Raw genomic sequence first — 7,872 nt, forward strand, 5'->3', positions numbered from 1 at the left:
TCCGTCCTGGACTTTTAGATGATGCCACTGCTTGCACAGTGTCTGGGTCGTAAGAGCTAACCTCCTCCTCCCTCGCCTAGGTGGTGGCTCACCCCTCTGAATGAGTGGCAGGACTTCCCTGATAACTGGATCTATTTCCTGGCTGTGCCTCAGCTCGCCGATGGAGAGGGCTGGAAGTGTGTCTTGTTCTGAGGGCACCGCCTGGGGAAGAACATTGAGAAACTGTGTTGCTCTTATCTCTGCTCCCCTTTCCCACTCTACATGAGCTTCACAAGCAGATTTCACATGAGAGGGTTCTTGACTGCCGGCCAGCCTGTCTTGAGTGGGGTCCATAGTTACACAGCACCCTGCATCAAGTGCCTGGAGACACTGGGTCTTACTCCGGAAGAGATCTTGGACTTTCTCCTCTTTGGTTCCCTCCGCCTCGGCCAAAAGACTTCCATAGGGCTCACTGATCAACCTTTGGCTCACTGATTTAGCAAACGGATCTCTACTCAGGGCATCTGCCACAATGTTCTTTACCCCAGGAATGTGTTTGATACTGAAGGTGTAGGGGGGAAAGCTTTGCCACCCACCTCTGTTCGCAAGCGTCAAGTTTTGGTTTGGTCATTATATAGGTCAAAGGATTATTGTCGGTCCACACTGTAAAAGTGTGGCCTTTCAACCAGTGGCTGAATTTTTCACAAACACTCCATTTGAGCGCCAAGAACTCCAGTCGGTGAGCAGGATACCTCTTTTGTGAGCCAGTGAGGGTCTTGCTGGCAAAGGCGATCGGGCGTGCCTTCGTTTCTCCTTCTGGTATCTGGGACAGAACTGCCCCAAGGCCATCAAGAGACGCATCAATGGACAAAACCAAGGGCTTAGTAAAGTCTGGATGGCTAAGGACCACACAATTCAGGAGCTTCTCCTTAAGGCTGGCGAAAGCGGAATCGCAGTCAAGGGTCCAATCCGCAGGTTTGAGCTTTCTGTAGACTCCCGCATTCTGACTATACTTCCCGGCCTTTCCTCTCCGTTTCTGGCCAGCTGTGAGAGCAAACAGGGGTTTTGCGATGGAGGAGCAATTTGGTATGTAGTGTTGGTAATAAAATACCATCCCCAGGAACGACTTCACTCTGCGAACTGAAGGAGTGCAGCCATCTTCTTCCATCAAGTCCCTCTTTGACATTTTGGTGATGACCTCGACCTTCTCTGGGTCAACAGCAACACCGTCACTGTCAACGATGTGTCCGAGAAACTTCACAGATCTCCGCAACAGATGGCATTTTTTGGACTCAACTTCAGATTGTGCTCCCGTAGCCTCTGGAAAACAACCTCTAATCTGCTGAGGGCCTGCTGTTCATTGGGGGCAAATATCAAGAGATCATCTAGGTAGCACAAGAGACTGCTGAAGTTAAGATCGCCAAAGATACTCATCATCATCCTCATGAAGGACGCTGGACTGTTGCAAAGCCCCTGTGGCATTCTGTTATACTCGTGCAGGCCTAATGGTGTTGTGAAGGCGGTATACTTTTTGTCCTCCTCATGCATGGGCAAGTTATAAAATCCAGACGTGAGGTCCATGGTGCTGAAGACAGCATTACCGCCAAGGGCAGCCAAGCAGTCCGATTGATGGGGCAAAGGATGAGCATCCTTGATAGTTCTTGCATTCAGCCATCGAAAGTCTGTGCATATCCGGAGGTCGCCATTTTTCTTCCAAACCATCACGAGTGGAGAAGCATATTCACTCATTGATTTCCGTATGATTTCCTGTTCCTCCATCTCGGTGAGAACTTGGCGCAGCTTTTGATAATGGGCTGGCGGCACTCTGCGATATGGAAGACGGAAGGGACGGTCGTCAGTGAGGCGGATCCTATGGGCAAAGCCCTTGGCTTCTCCACAGTCAAGATTATGCTTTGAAAATATATCCTGATATTTCTCCAGCAATGTCACAAGTTGGAGCTTGGTGGAGGGGCTCGCTTCACAATGATCAATATCGACATTTCCTAGACCAGACTTCTGCAGTCTGTCTTTCAGGTCACCGTTGTCGTCCTGTTTCACATGAGTCACTCCAACAGAGCCAGCATCACTCTGACAGGAACCCTGGAACAGTGTGAGATCTTCAGCTGCAACACAAGTAGAGACGTCCGCAAGCTTGCTGTTCCTTTTCAGTGTGAGTGGTTTGTCTGAGATATTAGTGACTTTCATGGGGGTCCAGCCATCTCCCCATAGCGGTGTTACCACTCTCCCCACCATAATGCCCCGAGGCACACACCTGGAGGTTGTAGGCTCCACCATAACTGTACTCCCAGGTGACTTGGGTATATTACTTGGCAGTCTTCCCCACAGCAGGTACTCTTGTTTGGGAAGGAGAGTCACCGCCTGAGTTAGCTTCACTGTCCCTACTTTTCCTGGAACATCTTCACCCCTCCATCTTGTGAGACTGGTCATCATTTCTAGAAACTGTTCGCCATCTGGAGACCCTTTTGTGTTGCTCGAGATAAGTGTCCAATAACTGTTCTCGTTTTTCAGCTGATGCAGTACACGTTTCAACATGTTGGTGCCTACTATTATGTCGTCTTTCTGACCAGTGATCACCAGAACTGGGACCATGCACTTCACCCCATACAGACTTAGTTCCATGTCATACATGCACTTGGGGCGCACTTGTACTCCTCCACAGCCAACAAGGATGATATGCTGTGAGAGTTCTTGATGTGGGGGTCAAGACGCTATCCGATAGTAGTCTCTGCTCTGCCTCTTCACTTATCGTGCAGGCCATTGAGCCTGTATCGAGGAGCCCTTGCAACTGAGCACAGCCATTAACTGTCACCGGTGCGTGAAATAACTCACTGAACGTCTCAACTCTGTGAATATTCTGAACAATTACCGTGCAATTATCAGACATTGCTTTACAGACATTGACATACATCTCCTTCAATTCTTCACTTTCTTCAAGGGTTGAATCTTCAACGCTCACACATCCCCTTTCCGTATGTGAGCTATCTAGTTTAAACTGGCTCCACCTTGCTCAGAGTTAGGTGATGTGTGCGTTAACTGTGGCTGAGCGTTAATTCTTGGCCGGCGTTGTTGGCATTCTCTCTTCCAGTGGCCGGGCTTGTAACAGCCCATACAGAGGTTCGCCTGTCTACAGTGTGCAGTAGTTGAATGTTCGGCAGACTGACAGACTTTACATCTACTCTGAACAATGGCTGCTGGCCCCCTGCTTGGTGGCACGACTGCTGTTGTGTGTGCCGTCTGCTCTAGCACACGGTCCAGCAAGCCAATGAGAGACTGCATGCAGATGCTCTCTGTCTGAGGAGAGGATGGAAGCCCCATTGCCTTTGGGTAACCAGTAAGGTCTGTTGGGTTTTCAGCAGCGACTGTCTCTGTGGTTAATGCCTGAGCATGTGCACCAATGTTCTTTGGCCGATAAGATTTGGCTTGACACATTGTTCTAGCCTCTCTCTGATGTTCAACGAGGTGTTCATGAATCTCATTTGCTGTCCACTTTTCAGCTGTTTTGCACTTTAGGACACTTGTAAGAGCGGGGTCGGGACAGTGTTTCACCAGCATCATTGTGACTTCGTGAGAGGGGTCCTCAATGTTTCGCCCCTGCCTTCTCAGACACTCATCTGCGACATCCACAGCCTTGTTCAAGCGTATCCAATAGTCCATGGGACTTTCTCCAGCCAGAGGAAGTGTGTTATAGAAATCTGCTAAAGGCATAGAGGAGTAGGTTAACTCACTGAAATGTTGTTTCAGAATATCAAAGACGAGCTTGGAGTTCTCAGCTGGCTGCAGCGATGGCATACTGCGCAGGGTAACTTTAACAATGTCTCTAGCCTTTCCCATTAGTCTTGACATTATCTCCTGGGAGTGCTCTTGCGGGTGTACACCCCTCTTATTCAGGTAAACGCTCATAATCTCTTCCCACTCATGCACTGTGTGTTTGTCTGTTCCATCACCCCTGAAGTACGGCGGCTCTTTGACATCTGTCTTCATGACTAACTTTACTCCTGTCATGTTCAAATCAGACTGTCCATATCCTAAGTTCAGGCTAGGCGTAGGAGTGGTTTGGTTATCTGCACTACCAACAGATCTCTGTAATTGGCTAGCAATGTTCTCTCCTATTTCATGAGCTAACTGTGTGATGAGACTCCCTAGGTCTGCAGAACTCACATGTGAACTAGACACTGGCTGACGTGGAGAATGTTCATCTGTTTGGGTGTGAGTGTATGAAAATGCAGGACAGCCCACTGAACTAACGCTGCTTGCAATGTCTGGAGCATCTCTTAAGCTACTCATGTGTGGTGCGGGGAATATTCATCAGTGCGTAAGCGTGTGGACGAGAGTACAGGTCTGCCTAGTATACCAGCACCCCTAACCGGCGTGCTCTCCACCATACTCATAAACCTGCCCCTCCCCAGGCTTACCCCTGCAGCATCTCCAACACTAAATGGTGTCTGCGCATCCTTGCCATCAGCCATTTTTTTTTTTTTAAATAGAAAGTTGTAATAGACTATGGTAATGATATGTGAATCACCAGAACATGTGAATATGAAAAAAAATTTGTACAATGATAGAAGTAGCTGAGGTAAGCAATTAAGAGCTACAATTTACACATTAATGTTTGCCCTTATACTTGTCAACGTTCCGAAGAGGTTCCTACTCGTCACAGCAACCACCGGCGATCACCCTGGCGATGATCTGAAGCGAAGATATCCGGGTCACGGCACCAATGTAGCCGGCGCGGTCTGCTCGTTGCCGACTACTGCGTTGTGTTCCGGTGCACTGAAGACAACACACTGGCGTACTTGAAGGCACTTTATTGTGTACAACTCTCTCAATCTGTTCAACATCAAAGAGAGAAAATGTTCAAAACTCTACCCTCGACCAGAATCCGCCTCTCCCAGCCGAATACAATGCAGACTGAGAAAAGCATGACCTCCCTCCGCATATAACCAAACCAACTCTAGAGGGCGCACTTACACAATTAAACTCTCCCAATATCTGTAAACTACACAAAATGCTGAACAATACAATATTTTGGTGAAATCAACTCACAAAATAAAATAAAAAATAGAAAATGAACGGTTGCAAAAATCTGTAATTCTTTGATCTGTTACACACGCTGCCTGTTAGGGTGGTGTAAACACAAGACCATTCATGAGGTCTCTAACGCACAGATACTGGTTCAGACCAGGGCATAAAATTAGCACCCGCCAAGTGCAGGTAAATGTAGGTATTGGCAGGGTAAGAATGTCTATTTCACCAGCCACGTTGGCGGGTGGTCCATTTTCAAAGCTCTACAGTGCGAGCATTAAATTCACAAATAAATAAAGTCAAGTATGAGCACATGTGCGAGTTAGGGTTAGAACATTGCTGCAGTAGCTGTTTTCAAAGTATTTCTGCGGTTTTGTTTCATGGCTGCTAATTGGACAAATAAATACAAATCCCACCTTGCGCAGCAACACTGCCTGGCAGGGGAGCTGTGTGCAATGAGTGAAATAGATTCCTTTTTAGAGGCGCTGTTTCATGGCTGCTAATTGTACAAATAAATACACATAAAAGTTGGTCTAATTTACTTGAAAGTCTACAAAGTGAACTATTTACTTTGTTTCGTTCACAAGCGCGGTTGTATTTCAACGTTAGTTTGAGTCTGCAGCTTCAACTGATAGCGAAGAGACCCCTAGTCAGAGCCCAAATCTCACAGACACACGTGACAGGACCTGTTACCACTGTAACTTTCCGCCCTTAAAGGGCCAGCTGAACATTTTGACTGATATTTTGAATAAAAGACTCGGGTCACAAAACATTTAATGAAATTGAGCAATATACCACATTATTTCTTACTAATACATTTCCTGTTTTAGAAACATTACAAAACATGGTCATCCATTTTTTGTGTTTTTTTATGTAATTATGGCAGACATTTTAGGGGGGGCTGGTAAAAAATCGACCTGCCACAGTGGCTGGTGGACCAAAAAGTTAATTTTAGGCCCTGGTTCAGACCATTCAGTGCTTTCAGGGTTTGTTCATTGTCATAGTGACAATTGCAAATAATACTTCCATGTTACTATATTATGAAAAAGAATATAGTGACTTGTATTTAAATGTAGTAATTCAACAACAAACGTTGTTTAGCCTGCACATCTATTACAGCATGGCGTTGCTCAAGTGGTTTCCATTTTTCGAGTGGGTCTTCTTTTTCACTGTGGTCATCTCTCTGTCTGTCAACTATTTGCAATGCATCAGTGCAACAATGTTATCAAAACCTGCCAAAAGTGATCACACCAATGCACTTTCACTCCTCAACATTTCCCGACATGCATTTTCTATCTTGTAGGCCAGTTTTACATTCAGCAATTAGCAAGTCCAAACCTGCTTCTTTCCCCGAATATGCTATTAGGCCTAGTATAAAAAATTATACAAATAAATGTCTTATAGCTTTTATATAGTTTTTCCTGGGATTTCACGAGAAGAGGAATGGCCTATAGCCCGGCACAGTGGACACATCATAATACCCACAAAACCTAGCGGTCATTTTTTCACCATTCATTTTTCACATGTGAATTTTACGAACACTTCAAACTAAGTATGTGTTTGGTGTAGACTTACCTTGGCATGATGTTTTGATAACCGTGTAATTCTCTCTCAGACAAGGTGAGTTTTATAAATATATTCGCCTCAATTTACTCTCAAAAATTCTAAATGCAGATTAGCAACAGAGAAGACCTCAGCAACACTATAAATTCCTGCAGGAAGCTCCTGTACCTCATCTCTAGTCGACACTGTCAGCTACTGTTCACCAGCGCGATCAGAGACCTTCTGTGCCCAATCCATGATGAATCCATGTGCTGACAGTGGCACCGACATAGAGGGCTGCCTCGCTTCTAGTCATTAGGAAACTTTGCAGTATTTTGTTTTTTTATGTATTATTTCTTACATTGTTAGCTCAGAAAATCTTAAGTGTTATTACATACAGCCGGGAAGAACTATTGGATATCAGAGCGGTGTCAATTTACCAGCACTATGACATTCCCGAAGCGGATCCTTTGTCCGCACCACCCAGGGCATTGGAACTGATTCCAGAGGCCGACCCAAAACAATGCTGCCGGAGGTGAGGGAGCCGGAGCAGTCTTCTAGTCAGACTTAGGAGGCGCGCACACCACCCATCGCTTCCGAGTATATTACTCGCTAATGTCCAGTCCCTTGATAACAATAATAACATATCCCGACCTAGAATACCTCACAATCAAATGCCGACCGTATTATCTCCCAAGATAATTCTCTTTGGTTATAGTCACGGCCGTGTATATCCCCCCTCAAGCCGATACCATGACGGCCCTCAAAGAACTTCACTGGACTTTATGCAAACTGGAAACCACATATCCTGAGGCTGCATTTATTGTAGCTGGAGATTTTAACAAAGCAAATTTGAGAAAAAGACTACCTAAATTCTATCAGCATATTGACTGTAGCACTCACGCTGGAAAAACACTGGATCACTGCTACACTAATTTCCGCTATGCATACAAGGCCCTCCCCCGACCTCCTTTCAGCATATCTGACCACGACTCCATTTTTTTCCTCCCTTCCTATAGTTAGAAACTCAAACAGGAAGCACCCGTGCTAAGGACTATTCACTGCTGGTCTGACCAAATCGGAATCCACGCTTCAAGATTGTTTTGATCACGCGGACTGGGATATCTTCTGGGTAGCCTCCGAGAATAATATAGACGTATATGCTGATTCAGTGAGTGGGTTTATCAGGAAGTGTATAGGAGATGTCGTACCCACTGTGACTATTAAAACCTACCCTGACCAGAAACCGTGGATAGATGGAAGCATTCGCGAAAACTGAAAGCATGAACCACCGCATTTAACCATGGC

The sequence above is a fragment of the Coregonus clupeaformis genome, chromosome 36 (assembly GCF_020615455.1).
Source record: "Coregonus clupeaformis isolate EN_2021a chromosome 36, ASM2061545v1, whole genome shotgun sequence".
In the NCBI taxonomy this organism is placed as follows: domain Eukaryota; kingdom Metazoa; phylum Chordata; class Actinopteri; order Salmoniformes; family Salmonidae; genus Coregonus; species Coregonus clupeaformis.